This window comes from Cetorhinus maximus, chromosome 13 (assembly GCF_964194155.1).
Source record: "Cetorhinus maximus chromosome 13, sCetMax3.hap1.1, whole genome shotgun sequence".
Taxonomy (NCBI): Eukaryota; Metazoa; Chordata; class Chondrichthyes; order Lamniformes; family Cetorhinidae; genus Cetorhinus; species Cetorhinus maximus.
The window spans coordinates 108241398-108258839 of NC_135891.1; the positions used below are offsets into that span (position 1 = coordinate 108241398).

General features: G+C 42.1%; 1 protein-coding gene across 2 annotated transcripts in view; it reads left to right on the top strand.

The window, feature by feature from the left end:
* plpp2a (phospholipid phosphatase 2a) overlaps positions 1 to 17442 on the top strand; it is an 87939-nt gene that overhangs the window by 6505 nt on the left and 63992 nt on the right. The window contains exon 1 of one of the 2 annotated variants that reach the window (XM_078555969.1): positions 12399 to 12720. The exons of the other annotated variant lie outside the window; for it this stretch is intronic. The gene's annotated coding sequence lies outside the window, so the exon portion shown is untranslated. Of the gene's footprint in view, positions 1 to 12398; positions 12721 to 17442 lie in introns of those variants that run through there. 2 annotated transcript variants of the gene reach the window in all.

A 17442-nucleotide genomic window follows, 5' to 3' on the forward strand; every position in this document is an offset into this window, starting at 1 on the left:
AACCAGTAGAGACTTTTCCCCCTGATTCCCATTGACTCCAGTTTTGTTAGGGCTCCTTGATGCTACACTTGGTCAAATGCTGCCTTGATGTCAAGAGCAGTCACTCTCACTTCACCTCACCTCTGGAGTTCAACTCTTTTGTCCAGGTTTGAACTAAGGATGTAATGAGGTCAGGAGCTGAATGGCCCTGACTGATTTCAAACTGAGCGTCAGTGAACAGGTTATTGTTAAGCAAGTGTCACTTGATAGCACCATTGATGACCACTTCCATCACTTTACTGATGATCGAGAGTAGACTGATAATTGGCAATTGGCCGAGTTGGATTTGTCCTGCTTTTTGTGTACAGGGCATACTTGGGCAATTTTCCACATTGCCGGGTAGATGCCAGTGTTGTGGTTGTGCTGGGACAGCTTGGCTACTATTTGCCGGAATATTGTCAGAGCTCATAGCCTTTGCAGTATCTAGTGCCTTGAGCCTTTTCTTGATATCACATGAAGCAAATATGAATTGGCTGAAGACTGGCATCTATGGTGCTGGGGACCTCCGGGGATGCTGCAAGCACAGTCTGCTAGTGGCGAATGAACTGCCGATGAAGGGGGCTACTTTGCTGTGAATGGTTCTGAACCCCTTGAGTGCTGTTACAGCTGCACCCACCCGGACAAGTATTCCAATCCAGGCAGTGTATTCTACCACACATCTGACTTTTGCCTTTTTAATTTAGTCTATTTTTCTTCTGTGGCATTTTGGATTTTTGCCTGAAGCTGCAGTAGATCAGCCAATAATATATACTTAACAATGGCCACAACTATTTAAACATGTTTTCAATAATATTGATGTAATAATATTGGGAACAGGATTGCAATCCCATCTTCACTGCCCAGCCAATTACATTAATCTAGGTTTAGAACAGTGCACCATATTTTCTGCCCTTTGAATATAAATTTTAATGAAAATCTGGCTCTGTGCCTAGAGAGTTAGGTTTGAGTCTCATGATCTTGGCGTTCATAAGATGTCCTAGGGTTAAATAAACCTAGGGTTGGCCATCTCTCCAATTGCTGATGAGTACAGAATCACAGGTCAAAATGGCCCACAAATTGGCAAGTTCATCCACTGGGAGTGGAGAAACTTAGGTTTGTGCAGGAGATGGGGGTGTGAGGAGGGGGCAGGGGGTGGGTTGAGATTTACCAACATAGGAAATAGGACCAGAATTAGGCCTTTCGGCCCCTCGAGCCTGCTCCACCATTCAATAAGATCATGGCTGATCTGTTTGTGTTTCGAGCTCTACATTCCCATCTACCCCTGATAACCCTTGATTCCCTTGCCTAACAAGAATCTATCTGCCTCTGCCTTAAAAATATTCAAGGACCCTGCCTCCACCGCCTTCTGAGGCAGAGAGTTCCAAAGTCACACAACCCTCAGAGAGAAAAATTCTCCTCGTCTCTGTCCTATTAAGGGCGACCCCTAATTTTAAAACAGTGTCCCTAGAGATTTGAGGTTAATGGCACATTTCTGGTGAACCTATACCTTTCAGTTGGTTGTGCTAGACCTAAGCCTGCTGGAAATAGAAAAATCTATCATGACCAACATTGATGTGTTTTGCATGAAATGATTTGGTGGGTGTGGTGGTGAGCAGGTATTCCATCTGCTTCAAGAGACTGCCTTCACTGTCCAGTAACCTCCCAGAAGTATCTCCTAACAGTAAGAGACAATCTGATTCAATTAGCTACTGTAGAGCCACAGGTCAAAATGGCCACAAATTCCCAGTTTCATCTACAAAGACTAGCAATGGAAACATTGAATTGCTGGTGCAGTAGGGGTTGAGATGGGGATGTCCGGGTGAGTTGGTGCTAGTGGCGGTAATGACTCAGCGAGCTGACTACCAGAGGATTGGGTGATACATGGTTTGCTAGAAGTGGAAAGAGATTTGTAGTCCCCTATGTGAACTGTTTTACATAGCACAGTTAGAATATCTATTCATGCTCAGAGGCTGCCTTCCTCCTTGAGTATTCACAGCAGGATTTTTCTCAGTCGACCCCTTACAGGGGTTAATCTATGGCCATGTGGTCGAATTACCTTGGTTTAAGGCAATAGTTGTCCACTTAACATCCCAATGTGCTTTGCAGGAGCATTATAAAAACAACGTTTGACATCGAGCCACATAAGCAGTTATCAGGTCAGATGACCAAAAGCTTGGTCAAAGAGATAGGTTTTAAGAAGTATCTTAATGGAGGAAAATGAGACAGAGAAAAGTAGGAAGGGAATTCCAGACCTTATGACCTGAAGGCATGGCCACCAATGGTGGTGCCGTTATAATTGTGGAATGCGCAAGAGGCCAGAATTAGAGGAGCACAGATATCTTGGAGGGTTAGAGGAGATTAGAGATAGGAAGGGGCAAGAAGGAATTTGAAAACAAGAATGAGAATTTTAAAATTACTACTCCTTCCTTTGACCTTTCCAAGAGTTTCAGAGGAGCCATGCTTCAGGTTCATGTTGGTAAAATTGCTTGTAGCAGGAGGTCAGGCTCATGGTGCTAATTTGTGGTCACAGCCACTTGTGGTCTAATTCTCATGAAACCACAGGCACTGTAAATAGGGAGGTTTCACCAACAAGAAGATCAAACCCCAAATTTTCATGGCAACTTTCTAAATTACTCTAAACTGGATATGAATCAATTTAGCAACTGCTCATTGTGACAGTCTGCTTGTATTTCCTTCTGTGTTACAGAAGTCATGTAATTTTTGGGCGATTTGCATATAGGGGCATATTATTGAACATGTACGGTGGTCTGACATTTTATCCGACGTGTGGAGCTACTTAAGGCTTCAGAATATGAACTTGTAGCTCAGAGCAGCCCTTTATAACTGAGAAATATTTGACACAAGTTGAGATGATACGGAAACCATTTCGGAGTGGCACAAGCCCCTGAAAAGATTCGAAATAGAAAATAGTGCAAACTAACAGCAAGTTAGTCAGCATCTGATGCTTTAATAACTACTGGTTTCAGCAAGGCAGTTCCCATGTTTATACTGCCTGGCTTGAACAGCAATTCTTCAGACCAGTATAAAACACTTGAACGCGTCTAGCTTCAGGTTTGTACAGTCCTCCTGTCCCAGCAATTAAATGTATATGCTCTGAACTTTTAGTTTAACACCTAAGTGAACTTCAGAAGTGCCATGGGAGCTTAAGGCACCTTTCAATCCTTTTTAAACTAGATTTGATATTGTGGCATTGTACTTCATACAATATTAATAGCCCAACTTTCTCTACTGGGCTGCTGCTGTTTCTCTTCAGGGATCTGATTCCTGAGTTATATTGAAAGTTTAACATCTCTTCAAAGCTGAAATTGCTTCACTATGAATGTAAAAGTTGCAGTATAGAAGCATCCTGGGAGATGAGAAAAGATTGAGTTTTTGCTGCAGCCCTTCACTTTCTCTATCAGACTTTTGGCATTCAACTCTTTGCGTTCAGCATTTTACTTCGGAGTTCCTATTTTTCACTTTATCCTGTCTAAGGGTTTATGGTCCTATCTAGTTATTTTTGACCCTTGTAAAGACTAGGTAGGTGATCTTGTGGAGCAGTGGGTAGCATCCCTGCCTCTGAGCCAGAAGCTTCAGGTTCAAGACCCACTCCAAGTCTCAATGGCCCAGGAAGGTGAGTTCATAACACAGCCAAGCAGGTTGAGTATCCATTTGTAAATCCTTCCAATGTACACCAATGGCAGGCACTAACAGGGGGAGAGGTTCCTTGTCAGCTATGTGATGCAAAGAAATCAGAACTTCTACCATCATTATTCATAGCTCCAGGCTACACCACGCATGTAAAAGTGTATGTTGCCAAAGCAACTCCTGACTCCTTGGGGAGTCTGCTTGGTTGGCTGGATGGCTGCTGTGGATCAGATTAGTGCCTACAGCACAGGGTTTGATCCCTGTTCCAGCTGGGGTGGATTTGGGACCTGCCTCCTTGCCCTACCCGTGGTGAAGATCACAGTGCTGTGGGTCAGACCTGCCATCGGGCAGAGAACTGAAGAAGAAGAAAGACTAGAGATAAAAACAAAAAGCTACTGCGGATGCTGGAAATCCAAAACAAAAACAGAATTACCTGGAAAAACTCAGCAGGTCTGGCAGCATCGGTGGAGAAGAAAAGAGTCGACGTTTCGAGTCCACATGACCCTTCAACAGAACTGAAGATCATGTGGACTCGAAACGTCGACTCTTTTCTTCTCCACCGATGCTGCCAGACCTGCTGAGTTTTTCCAGGTAATTCTGTTTTTGTTTAAGAAGAAAGACTAGTTGTATGAACATGTCTTTGACCATGAGTTGCTATCATAATGTCTCTCAAAAGACAAATTCATGGGAAAGTTACGTGACTATGGTATTGAGAATAAAGGGCTACTTTCAACATTCATTTACTTTGAAGAGTTTATTTTTTCTTTTTTGAACAAGGAAAAGTAATTGACTGCCACTCTTACTTGTTTTTAGGCCAAAATAATTCAACATAATAAAGCATGTTCACAATGACACTGTGGGTTAATGGGCACCAAGAAGCTGCACCAAGCAACTTTATAATAGTGACAATGCCCCTTTAATGTAACTCATCCCAATTAAACATGACTCTGTTATTGTCAGCATGCACTATACCAGGCCATAGAGCAAATAACACTGCATCAAGCTTGTATTTCTTTTCTCAGTTTTTGGCATAATGATTGGAGTATATACTGGTTTTCTATATCACAACAGTGTCTACTTCTTTGACTGTACAGCACTTCGGGATATTCAGTGGTCATGAAAAGCATTACACACATGCAAATCTTTTTTTCTTTCTGATTCTTTTGTAAAAAGCTGATTTCCTTCCTCTCTCCTTAATGACAGTAATATTTTCTTTGTAGGTGCCCATATGTTTCAGCTTGGCAGTTCTGCCAGAGTGACACAGAGCTATGCCTAGATGTAGAAGGTGCTAAGCTCGATTTCCAGCTGTGCTGAGCTAACTGATTCTAACCAGGGCAGTAGTTTGAGTGTTGGAATTGGCCACATCGCCCTGGTTATGCTGACATCCACTCTCTGGGCCTGTGTGAAGAGCAGCCAATTAGCTGAGGTACAGAAAAATGGTCAGTGCCCATGGAACTGTTCCCCTAGATGAGTCAGCACATCAGCAAGAAATTTAATCACTGGTGGGCAGTCCACATCCCCTGTGTTTCATTCTTGGAGCAAGTCTGACTGATTAAGTTTGTGACTTTGTTAACAGCTACCTGGCACAGAGAGCATTTGTGAATAAGCAGAAGGATAGGTCTGCAAGCCCATAATTTTTTAACAATAATTAGTATTTGTTGTTGGAGGAGAGTGAAGGTAACTTTATTAGGACACTGATGTACTCTGATATCCAGATAGATCAGGAATGGTGAGGAGCTTGGGATTGCATTGAAATGTTAAGCGGGTTCTCCTTTGCCTTCAGGGTTCAAGATTTTTTAGATTGTCGGCTTGTTTAGCCTCTGAACCACTACTAAACAGTTTGCTTCTGCGTAAATGTTTGCTGTTTCTCCCTTTCAAGAAATTCAATGCTGAAGAAGGAAGCACTTCTCATGTTATTGCCAGTGTTCACATTGATTGGTGCACCATAAGAAACACTCTGTGCTAATGTTCGATTTTCACTTGTAATGCTTGCTCTGAACAAGGTTGCAGTTTGAAGCAGGTTTAAGGCTGTGAATTCCTGCCCATTAGGAGATTGTTTCTTCTCCACCCTTGCTGAAACAACTTTAGATCAGGAACTCACTGGATGGAGCTGCAATTATAAGTTCATTATCCTTCCCCTTCCTCTCTTCACCACCCCCACCCCCCACCCCCACCAGCCCCCTCAAAAAAATTCATTGAGGCAAAATAAGTTGGACATTTCAAAAGTGAGATTGATAGATTTTTGTTAGGCAAGGGCATTAAGGTTTGTAGATGGAGTTAAGAAACAGATTAGCCATGATCTAATTAAATGGTGGGACAGACCAAAGAGGCTAGATGGCAACAGTCCTGTTTTTATGTTCATGGCTGTCCATCCTTTCATACATTTGCCTAGGTTGTAACTTTGCTGCTAACTGTAGTTACTGCCCATGTTTCCCGACATTAATATTGATCGTTCAGCCATGTTCTTGGTGGGGCTGGGAGCTGACAGAAGAAATAGAATCCAATATTGCCATTGTCAGCTGCTATATATTCTTTTATGAATTGGCTGACTATGCAAGATATTTTGAGGTGTAGCCTCAACTGCTGCTTCTGTCAGCAGAGCTGGAGTGCTGCTTTTCTAACCAATATCTAGGCAAATGATAGTGAGACCTGGGGATCCTTCTAGAGAACGCTCACTCTGTACGTCGAATAGTGCCACATGAATTCTCCCTGTCCCCAAAAGTGAACTTACTAAAGTGGAGTAATGATTTACATTCAAAGAACAAAAAGCATGGGAATATGGATTATTAACATGTATTGCTTAATGGATAAAGCAGCAAGCACAAAGTTTTCTTTTTTTTTGAAACTCAGCTTTAACTTCCGGGCAGGAATGAGGCAGTTATTTTAACGGCTGGGTTCTCAATAGCCTCCCGCTTGCTTGTTCCAGACCGAAGCGGCCAGGAAGTTGGCTGGGCAACCAGGTCCCACCATTTCAAATCGGGTGGCAGGAGGTTCCTGCTGGTAGCTTGACTTTACGGTCTTTATGCAAGCACAAGGTGAGTTCTCCGTGGAGGAGGTCACAGTCAGCGGGAGAAGCCTGGGGCAGGGGGGGCCAAAAGTTTCCTTGAGGAATTCCTGGAGGTGCATTCCTGCACCTACTGCCTCACAAGGAAACCTTTTCTTTTAAAATTAAAAAAAAATGTTTTTAAACTTACTTTGCTGGACAGCATCTGGTCCTGGCTGCTGTTGCTGTTGGATTTTCTCTGACAGGGAAGAGACCGTCACTCCACTGATTAGCCCTCAGGTTAAAATGGCAGGTCAGGGTGTCACCAGAGCCTGATCTGCATATTGAAAGGGGACTTGGCCTGCTTCGGTTGGGTGTCCTTGCCGCCTGCAATTTGGAATTGCAAACCAGCTCAGGGCAAGAAAGAAGTGGGTAACAACAGTCTCCATGTTAACTGCCTCTCCTGCAGGTTGGAGAATTTAAAATCAAGCCCTGCTTTCTATATATCCACAATATTACCTTTCTAACATAATCTTTATATTGAGCCAATATTTTCTTTGCCAGAAAAAAGATTTCTGTGTATTAACATTTTAATGGCTCCCTCCCATGAGAAGTGATATAAAGTTTCCTTCTTTGCATTACAATATTTGCATAACTCTGAAAGAAACATATCTCTCTCACTGAGACATACAGGCGGTTTGATGCAGTGTCAATTCTTCACATTATTACTCACTCCCTTTTGATCATTCTGCTGTTCAGTAATGTGGTAATTCTGCTGGAATAAGCAAAATTGCAATACCTCCATCCTGTGAGATGTCTGGGCTTGTGAGGCGCATTGGTACTTTAGTAACTTGAACTTTGATTCGAACAGGAACAGATCATTGTGCAGGTTTAAGCAGGAAGGAATTGGTGAAACTTTAGCTGTGATTTGCTTAAGGAAGTCAAGGGTGTATTTGTCACTGTACTGATGGAGCTGATTTAGATTTCTTGCACAAGGCAATTTTTTTTTTTGAAATATAAGAGATGCATTTTACGGACAGTGCATGATGGGCCACTGAATCACATGTACGAGTATGTTGCTGTGTTTTTTGCTCTCAACTTAGGTGGTGTTCTATACTCAAATTGTTAAGATCAGTCCAATGCAACCTTTAAGAAAGATTTTCCAAGTCTCTGCAAATCTGTATTTCGGAACCAGCAAAATACTTTCGAAGTGTTCTACACTGTCGTAATATATGAAAACATAGGTAGCCTATTGGTGCTCAAAAAAGTCCCATTAACAGCAATCGGATAAATGATCAGCTAATTTGTTTTGTTGGTTGAGGGTTAAATATTGGGCAGGACACTGGGAGAACTCATCTTCTACATCCATCTGAGAGAGCAGTTGGAGCCATTCGTTTAACATCCAGAAGATGGCCCCTCCAGTGGTGCAGTATTCCCTCGGTATTGCAGGGGAGTGTCAGTGTAGATTAACAAGTCGTAGGACTGCAGCATGAAGCCATGACATTCTCACTCTTGAAGTGAGGGAGCTACAGGATCTGGAACCTTTTTTGATAGGGTCCAAGAAAGTGTCCTGTGTGTGCAACCATCTTGCATTTACACAGTTCCTGCCTCTGTGTAGGTTGGTTTTCAAAAGGAAAAATTATTGGATTAGCATTTACTTTTCCTTTCTGTGTGTGCAAATAAAAAAAATCCACTAAGTCTGTCATCAAGCCACCAAAGTGTAACAGTCAGTTTACTTGCTTTGTGTCATACTGGAAATATGCTGACACGCCTGACTGAATTATGACATTGATAGAGAGAGGTCAGATTACTGGCAACACATCCAAAGGCCAACAAAAGCGTTTGCCATGTTAATCACGATCAGTTCTATATTGGCTCGATTGTGGAGTAGCAGGCCTGCAAGTATATGGCTGCCCCACAAGCAGCAATGTGATAATGGTCAGACAATCTGTTTATGATGTTAGTTAAGGGGTAATTATTGGCCAGGTCACCCGGTAAAATGCCCCTGTTCCTCTTCAAAATAGTGCCCTGGGATCCCCTGTGTCCTCCTAAGAGGGTAGGCCTTGGTTTAACGTCTTATCTGAAAGGCAGTACCATCAGCAGTGCAGCACTCCCTTCGTACTGAACCTTCTGACTCGAGGGGTGGAAGGGCTACCCAATGAGTCACTGCTGATGATGTTTTAGTGGTGTAGCAAGATCTTTGAAATTTTCTCTTTAAAAGTCTTGAATAGATCTTGCGAGTATGTTTTTTAAATCAAAGGTGTCATAATCCTGGCTATTTGAACAGACAATGTTCTGGTCTATATCCAGTGCTGGCAGCAATACCAGAGCTGTCAATTGCGACTGTACAATTCTTTCCTGTTCTGCCAACTTAGTGCCTCTTTAATGAATTGGACAAGGTTAGTAACTTTTCTGTTGGAAATTGTGGCTTAGATAATTCTGCCAAGGATCCAATTATCTTGCCAAAAAAGACAAAGTGTGTTTTCTTTTAATAAAGCAACTAAAGAAATATGTTTAATTCGACTTCTGAAACGCGGGTAAAATGTGTTCTGAAAAGAATGGCAGCTAAGTTACTCCAGGCTGCTGTCTCCTCACAATGACGAGCTCAGAAATCGCCTTGTATTTTGGGAAAAGGTCACCCTTTGGTAGTAATAGTACATATTGCAAGACGACCGCAAGGTAACAGGGATACAGGTTGCCGGAAGGACCAGAGACAACATGAGGATGTATTTACTTACACAGCAAATTATGATGGTCTGGGATGGACTGCCTGAGAGGCTGATGGAAGCAGATTCAATAGTAACTTTCAAAAGGGAATCCGATAAATACTTGGAGGGAAACAAATGTACTGGGTTATGGGGCAAGAGGAGGGGAGTGGGATCATTTTTACCTAAGAACTAATGCAGGCATGATGGGCTGAATGATGGGCAATGTTATTCCGTGATCCTCTGAACACATTTTCAGAATTGGGAGGGGTGGGGCGTCCCATTTTTTTTTAAATGTATGAAACAGATTTTAAGAGGTCAAGGAATTTGGAAAAAATATTTGGTTCGTTTGAATTCTTCAACTGATCTGCGGAAAACTTGAGGGAAGATTGGGCAAAAAAAGAATTCTGGTGTCAAAAAAGGATCGCCGTTGTCCTGGGGGTTGGAATGAACTCAACATCCTGTTCATTGTGCTATAGGACAGCTACACCTATTAATAAGCTGCAAAGGATTACCTGCACCCCCTTTAAGAAAAGATTTCTGCCTGAATCAATGGACGATTTTGGACTTGTATTATGTTTCTGATGCACAGATGATACTCTTTCGAGTTATCAACAGTCACAGATTGCAACTCTTTTTGAGTACAATCACAGTTCTTGGTTTCCGGGAGTGGGACATGAACCCACAACCCTCTGATTCAAAGGCGAGGGTGCTATGAACTGAGCCACAGATGATGAGGAACACTGTTTACACATTCTGCAGTCGTCCCAGTTGACTCCACTTAAGTCTCTATAAAGCTTTGAAAGCGGGACCAGAACTGTTTGGTTTTAAAGGCAAAACTCCCACGATTTGACCTCGCAGTCGCCAGGGGCTGCGGATTAATAAGGACCTTTGATGGGAATCTCTCGCCACTTTCAAGTAGGGATCAAAACTGAGCATGTGCAGCGGGCGAGAAATATAATCTTCGACCCTGCACAAACTTGAGGCGGGTAGGGCTTTGTGTGGATGTTGGCCCATGCTAAATGCAAATTCTGCGCCGCTTTGAACTGTGAGCAACTGAAATAAAGGAAACACCATTTGGAGTTTTACGTTAACCCGTTAAATGGCTCGACCGTATTCGGTGGAAGATAATTCTCCAGTAGTTGGTGTTCTATAAAGTAATTTATCATTAGAATCGGCCGTTTCAGTAGTCCTGACAACCACTTTAAGGCAAATCAGCAATACTCCTGTGGCTATTATTTGCTACTAGTCTTGCACATGTTATTTGAGGACTGGCATTGCGTTCACACTCCTCACTCCCACTCTCACTCCCAAAAGACTCATTTAGTCTTTTACAGCTCGGAAAGACTCACTCCTGACCTTGGGAGCCTCCCATTTGAAACGGGAACTTCCAAAACTTGCACTCAGCTGATGGTGTTTCTTGGTGCCATGACTTGACATCACAGCACGTGCTGGACAGAATGGTTTCATTCATTTTTTAAAATATATTAAACGTGCCTTTACAAATTATTTTGCACTGCTTCCCCTGAAGGGACGACTGAGTTGGGAACGATTTTATTTTTTCCAAAGAGTTCAATGTTCTTTCTTGTTGCTAAAATGTTGACCTTTTTGGGATGCAAGCTGGGGAAGAGCACATTTATGCTGAAGTTTGCAAGCTGCTGTTCAGGTCTGGCAGCAGCTGTATTGGCGGTCAGACCTGGGAATTGATTCAGTCTACCATTGACTGTTTACAGAAACGTTCTGCAGACATGTTAAAGATGGTGCATGAAGTAGGCGTCCTTAAAGAATGCAATACTTGCATTTGTATAGCAACTTTTACTACCTTGTTGGGACGTGCCAAATCGCTTTACTGCCAATAAAATATCTTTGAAGTGTAGTCATTGTTGTAGGAAATGTGCAGTCAATTTACACACAGCGAGCTCCCACAAACAGCACTGTGATAAAGGACAGATAATCTGTTCTAGTTATGTTGGTTGAAGTATAAATATTGGCCAGCATGGCGAATTCCACTGCTCTTTTTCAAAATATTGGTGCGGACTTAATGTACCATCTGCAATTTGGCACCTCTGACAGTGTATCACTCCCTCAATACCGTAATTGACTATCAGCCTAGACTTTTGTGCTTCAGTTTATTTGTATCATTTAGTATTTTTAAATCAACATCTCTTAAAAAGAGAGAAAGACTTGCACTTACATAGTATCTTTCGCAATCGCAGGACATCTCAAAACGTTTTGCAGCCAGGTAGTTTGAAATGTAGTCACTGTTGTAATCTCGGAAATGCGGCAGCCAATTTGTGCACAGCAAGCTCCCACAAACAATAATGTAATAATGATTAGATAATCTGTCGTATGCTGTTGATTGAGGGATAACTATTGGCTAGGAAACTGGGGATAGCTCCCCTGCCCTGTGAAATAGTGTCATGGGATATTTTGTGTTCACCTGAGAGGGCAGATGGCACCTCCATCGATGCAGCAGTCCCTCAGTACTGCACTGGAGTGTCAGCCTAGATTCATGTGCTCAAGCCCTGGAGTGGAACTTGTGCCCACAACCTTCTGACTCTGAGGTGTGAGTGCTACCCACTGAGCCATGGCTGGCACTCACTGCAGTGTTGCACTTAAACCACGTGATGTGTGGCCAACATGGTCGAATGTGGTGCACCAAAGGCTACAGACCAAATGCAATGGATTTTCCCATTTCACCAAGCAAACAGAGAAGGGGAAATATGAGCAGTTGAACTTGCATTGTTCATCAACAGGATAACTGCAGATGTTGGGCCTTTAGGCTAAAGGCGAACCACATTGCGGCGGTGACAGTTGAGCAATGGAGGCGGATTTCTGAATGTAACAAAGTTTGAATAGCTTGTTTCTTGCACTGTTTCTTTTGATCAGAAGATGAAATAGGTTTGTTTCTTTGATTCAATTAACTGTATCCCTTTTGAAATGTTTTTTCCTGTTGTGTGGACGTACATGCCCGAATACAAACAAAAAGGTCTAGAACTGTCGGGATATGTATCATTGTACTTCAGACATCTGTTCTCCATTGTGAATTGTATTCATACACGAATGTTTGGTTGCATTCATTTGGAAAACTTGACTTCAAAGGGAGTTAACAGGAGTGTTGATTTTAAATGTTGAAACACAAAACAGAGCTAACGGTTCTTCCAATTTTTGGTGAATGTTCTGCTTTGCTGCTGTCTTGAGCAATATGGTATAAAAGATTGTGAGGAGGCAAAAACATCTGAATACATCATGCCAGAAACTAAGGTCTCTTGAATCATCGGTTTCTTGGAAATTATATTATAACAGGACGTTCTGCCCATTGTGCCTCTACTGTCGCTACCTCGTCAACTGAAGACACCTACTCCAGTATGTTTTCTTGCTCTTCTCTTGAAATAATCCATAGATTTTGTGAGGCTTTTTTTTAACATGTTATCCTCAGAAGTTCTCACAATGAGTTTTTAACCCTTTATAGATTTATGTATGTGCACATATGCACATGCAATTGAGCTATTTTTATTTTAATCTCTTGCAATTTTGTGTTGCTTGTTAACGTTTAATTATAAATGAAGGTGCTTCATGCTTCAGTCTATAAATCTGTGGTCTGTGTGTCAACGGTCACCATTTCCAAGAGAGTTCCATAGTATAAGATTACATGACATTCAGTAGTCCAGTTATTGTAATTGGGTAAGTTCTGTGATCCTGCATTCAGAGGAGAGCCATACTACTGGGAGCGTGGATTGGACAATTAAGGCTACAGACCTGACTCAGTTGAGAGCACTCTCACCTCCAAGTCACTCGGACGTGAACACAGAAATCAAAAGTTGACACTCCAGTGCAATACTGTAGGAGTTCTGCACTGTCAGAGGTGCCGTTTTCCACTGTGACATGAAAAAGAGGTGCTGTCTGCCCCCTCCGGTGGATGTAAAAGATCTTACACCACTCCTTCGAAGAAGAGCAGGAGCATTATCCTTAATGTTCTGGCTGACTTTATCCCTCAACCAACAATATAAAAAATTATCTGGAGCTTGCTGTGTGTAAATTGGCTGCTGTGCTTCCTACATTACAACAGTGACTACACTTCCAAAGTAATTCATTGGCTTTAAAGCGTTTTGAGACACCCTGTGTTTGTGGAAGACACTATATAAATGCAAGTCTTTTTTTTCTCTTTATACATCACATGTATATAAATCCTTAGCAAAAATAAAGCTACCAGCATAGAAAGGACAAGAGCCACTTACAGAAGATGATTCTATGAAATCTTGAAATTGCAATACCATCATAATTCAAAAGTATGTAGAGTTTCTTTACATTTAACTTTTAGCTTGAAACCTGTTGTAATAATTGTTTCTCTTAAAAAGTGTGATTAATGTTGATATTTTCATGACTTGCCTTCCCAATACTTGATATTCGTGGTTATGGAGGAAGAGCAGGGAAAGGGGATTAATTGGATAGCTCAAAAAAAAAAATTGTAAAGATCAAAAAGCATCCCATTATAAATATTTAGTGGTTTCACCTTTAAGTAAGCATAAGTGTCTGTTAGTTTTAGCAAAATACTCCACCAGCAACATCGGTCTGAATGCACTGAATTTGAATTAATTTTATCACATACCAATTTCTATCCCCATATTCTGGTACACCCCCCACTGCTTACAGTGGGAGGTTTTCTACGAGTGCAATTGGTCCTGTATATGCCATGGCTGATATAACATGTAGCTTTAATAAAACTAAAAATCATTCCTGTTAGTTGCAGTTGTGTGGCCTTTTCTGTTAGAACCATAGAAACATTACAGCACAAAAAGAGGCCATTCAACCCATCATGTCTGTGCTGGCCGAAAAAGAAAAAAAAACTAGCTCCTCATTCTAATCCCACCTTCCAGCACCCAGTCTGTAGCCTTGCAGGTTACAGCATTTCAGGTGCAGATCCAGGTACCTTTTAAATGAGATGAGGGTTTCTGCCTCCACCACCAAACCAGGCTATAATTATACCCATTTTGTTCCATGAAAATCTCAATCAGTGGCTTCGCTCCTAATTTGAAATTATAGCCAATATAATTTTAATGAAATGAAAATAAAAGGTTCTTTTTGTTTTAAAGAACATATATTATTAAAAACTGCCAGTGAGAGAACTGTTGAAATATGATTGCTGTTTTTCAAGAGTAGGTCAGTTTCCCTGTTTTTTTAAATATCTCTCTCGTTTTTTTAATATGGAGAAGAGAATATGCAATGCATTGTAAGGTGTTAGTTGGTACCTGTGGTTCCCAGAAGGAGGTATGGACTGAATCATTGTGGCTTTGCATTCTTTCTGCACACGTTGAATTAAGAATGAGGCTTTATGTAATTATTGCAAAATAGCGGGTAAAATAACTGTTTCTGCCTGAAGTAAACAGAGCACTAAAGACACTATAAGCACCAAATTTCATATTGTCATTAATGCAAAATGATAATGGTTCTTACCCACCTTAAACAGCGATTTAAAATGGAATTAGACTGTTACCTGAAAAGGAAGAATTTGCAGGGTTACGAGCAGAAGATGTAAAAATGGCAGTAAGTGAGTTGCTCATTCAGAGAGCAGGTGCAGGCATGTTGGGCCAAATGGCCTCCTTCTGTGCTGTAACAATTCTGTGATGTTTTAAGTGAAGGGGACTCTCCTGTCTTTTTATTTAGGGAGATCATTTATTTTGTTTTATGAGGTTAATTACTTGTAATGCAGTGAAAATACGAACACTGTATAATTCTGTTCTGCAAAGAAAGACTTGCATTTCTACAGTGCCATTCATCATCTCAGAATGCACCAAAGCACTTTACAGCTGAAGTATGTTACTAAGTGTTGTAGAAATTACAGCAGCCAATTTGCACACAGCAAGCTCCAACAAACAACAGTATGATGCTGACCAGTTATCTGTTTTTGTGATGTTTACTGTGGGATAAAAATTGGTCAGGGCACCAGGGATCACTCCCCTGCTTGTCTTCAAAGTAGTGTCATGGGCTCTCTTGACTGAGAGAGTAGATGGGGCCTCACTTTAATGCTGCGTCCAAAATTCTTCACTTCTGACAATGCAGCACTCCCTCACTACTGCAGTGGAGGGTCAGCCTTGACTTGTGTGCTCAAGACCAGGGGTGGGACTTGGACCCACAATCTTCTGGCATTAGAGACAGCAAAGTGCTACCAACTGAGCCACGGCTGACACCAAAGGTAAAGTGTGATGATTTTCTTGTTTTTTTGTTCTTTTCATTTGTCTTCCACGCAGGTCTGTATACAGGTTGACAGTGTGAAGGAGGGCAGACGAGGAAGGCTGTCCACTAGGACCACACAGCATAGCCGAAGTTTATTTTCCGTCAACTAGATATAGCTCATATATGAAAATGATAACTAACGGGGTGTACAAGTTGATAGTTCTGTCAAGGGATCCTTGCAGCATAAAAAAACAGAGCAGTAAAGCTAAACAATTCATGCGCTCTTGTTGAACTACAGGATTGAATTGCAGTTTTAACCTCCTGGCAATTGCAATTTGTTATATGTTTAAGTGAAAACCATTTGTGTACTTATCCCAGCCCTTGCTGAATTCCTGAACACATAGCAGGACTTGCAGTAGTTCTGTTTGTCTGTAAGAGTCATTCGCGTGCAGATTTTTATTCCTATTCAAGTACACCGTTTATCACTTGTGCAGTGCAGTGCTCTGTTCACTCACACATTGAAGACCTCATTGAAAGTGATTTTTTTTTCCACATTTGCATTTGTTTTTGGTTCAGTTGGAGGAGACTGGTATCTCTATACTAGTTTAACCTTATTCTGCTGGTGGAAGGTAGACTCATGGGTTGGACTCAGTGTTCCCGACACGGATCTTGCCCACTGGCTGGAGAACCGGTGGGAGACTCATGTCGCTTTATTGGGGGAGACCGACCAACGTGGTCAGTTTTGGGTCTTCATCAGGATTTAGGACCCCGGCAGCGGAAATCCCACCCGCGGAGAGCTGCCGGCTACAAAGGCAGGTAGCTCTCCAGGACAGGCAGCGCAACCAAGAGTGGTGGCCGCTGCCGATACTACAGTGAGGCCTTCAGGGATCCTCATAGGACCCCTGGAGGGGTGAGTGGGGCAGGTTGAGGATCGTGGGGAGGGGGTCGCTGGTGAGGTGAGGTGGGGGGAGTATCAGATGCAAGGGAAGGAGGGGGTGGCTCTCAGCAAGCAACCACCTTCCCGACATGGGCCCCTCGATCGGGCGTTGAGTGCCTTTGAAAGAGAGACCCCTCCCCCAATTCCCCATGTGTGTTCAAGACAACCCCTGAATCTTCATGGGCTCAGGAATAATGACCTTTAAGCGACTCGTTAATTAAGCTAATTAGCCAGCAGGCGGGTTCCTTGCATCAGCCCATCCCCACCACTGACTTAATAGGGGCAGTTTTCCCACCAGTAATGAGATGTGTTGCCTCCCCTATGATGATGTAAACCTGCCCACCATGTACTTCACTCCAGTGAGCTCTATTAAATCCAGCCATTGTCTCAACCTTGTGTCGCTACTGCTATCAGTTGCCAGTGCGAGACTTTAACGTTGCTCCTCCCTCTCATTCTCTTGCACGAAGAAATAGGACAATGCTGCAGGAAGATGTAGTCTGTATTACTCACGTAGGATACAGTTTTAATGAGGCCTTTTCCTCTCATTAATTGATGTTGACATTAGGATTTCAAAAAGCTAAAACCCATAGAGTGTACTGGTCGTGTGTAGAATTAGCATGTCATATTTGCAGTACTTGAACCATAAAAGACACTGAGCAACGTGACTTGTATTCTTCCAAACTTGAGTTGTATCTGGGGAAAACACTTTGAGATGCAGAGGTGTGCCATTACTCAAACTAAAAACTTAAGCTGATGTATTTTGGTCTTATTTTTACAGTTGCTTGGTATCAATGTGCTAAATTAGCCTCCTGTCAACTGTCCATAAGATAATTAATTAGACTTCCTGACTGTGAATAGACTATTTTAAAAATAGAATTTCTTATATTTTTGGTGTGAGATAGCAGCAGTAAGCGCAGTGCACAAATAGAAGCTCTCTGAGTTAAATTAGCAGTCTGAAAGATTCATGACCTCACATG